This window comes from Sciurus carolinensis, chromosome 17 (assembly GCF_902686445.1).
Source record: "Sciurus carolinensis chromosome 17, mSciCar1.2, whole genome shotgun sequence".
Classification (NCBI taxonomy): domain Eukaryota; kingdom Metazoa; phylum Chordata; class Mammalia; order Rodentia; family Sciuridae; genus Sciurus; species Sciurus carolinensis.
The window spans coordinates 7,256,526-7,257,900 of NC_062229.1; the positions used below are offsets into that span (position 1 = coordinate 7,256,526).

General features: G+C 44.8%; 1 pseudogene; it reads right to left on the minus strand.

Moving 5' to 3' along the window:
* Positions 1-407: 407 nt before the first annotated feature.
* LOC124967905 (olfactory receptor 7G2-like) lies at positions 408-1,161 on the minus strand (annotated as a pseudogene).
* Between the last annotated feature and the right edge of the window lie 214 nt (positions 1,162-1,375).

Below are 1,375 nucleotides of genomic sequence, written 5' to 3' on the forward strand. Positions count from 1 at the left end.
TGCCTTCTTTGAGATTACCACAGACAAATTGCTAAAACAGAGTCTCTGCTACGGGGTTAGATAATGTGGTAACAGACGAAAAGAAATTATGTTTAGAGAATTGAAGTCTTATGTCAATTACTGCAGAGCTGGACAAAAGGAAGAGTTGAGATACAAGCCAAATAACATGCAGGTAGCCATCATGTTATTTAGTCATCACATTAATTTTATGTTTCAATTTTTTCAGTGCTGGGATCCACCCAAGGGTCTCATGCAAGCTTGGCAAGTGCTCCAACACTGAGCCATATTCCCACCCTATTAAGGCATTTTACCAATATGTAGTGATAGAAGAATCAGGTATTCTGGCTCACCATGAATCTGGTAAGTGTAGTTTACTCTACAAACCCAAGTGAAAAACAAATGATACATCATAGAAGAGAAGGGATCCTACCCATGAGCTTCCTCAAGGCCTCCTTCATGTCCCTGTTCCTCAGGCTGTAGATAAAGGGGTTGAGCATCTGAGGGACCACAGAGTACAACACTGAAGCCACTGCAGCATTTCTGTGTGAGTCAGTCACTGCAGAGCTAATGTACACCCCAAAAATTGTCCCACAGAACAAGGAGACTACAGACAGGTGAGACCCACAGGTGGAAATGCCCTCCTGATGAGGGCATTTGGAAGATAGAGGACAAAATGTGGATATAAGAGAAAATGATCCCAAAGAGAGGAACACCAGCATATATTCCAGCTGTAACATATATTAGGATGTTATTGACGAGGGTATCAGAACAGGCCAGCATGATGACCTGATCAAGTTCACAGAAGAAGTGGGGGATCTCCAGGTGTGTGCAGAAGGACAACCTTAACACCATCAGACTGTGCAGCAGGGCATCCACAGTGCTGATGGAGAAGGAGAAGAGAACCAGCAGAACACAAAGGCAGAGGTTCATGATGGCTGTGTACCTAAGGGGATGGCAGATGGCTGCATAACGGTCATAAGCCATTGCTGTGAGAAGAAAGTTTTCCAATCCAGCAGAAATCAGGACAAAGCACACCTGGCTGAGGTAGCCTGTGTAACTAATGGCCTTTCTCTTTCTCTGGATGTTCACCAGCATTTGGGGGATGGTGATTTTGCTTATACAGATGTCAGCCAAGGAAAGGTTGGAGAGGAAGAAGTACATGGGGGTGTGGAGGTGGGAGTCAGAGCTGACAACCAAGATGATGAGCAGGTTCCCCAGGATGGTGACCAGGTACATGAACAGGAACAGGCTGAAGATGAGGGGCTGCAGTGCTAGGTCATCTGTCAGTCCCAGGAGAAGGAATTCTGAGAAAAGGGACATGTTTCTAGCTTTCATGTTGTTGAATAAGCTAATGGATAAGATACAGTTGAAATAT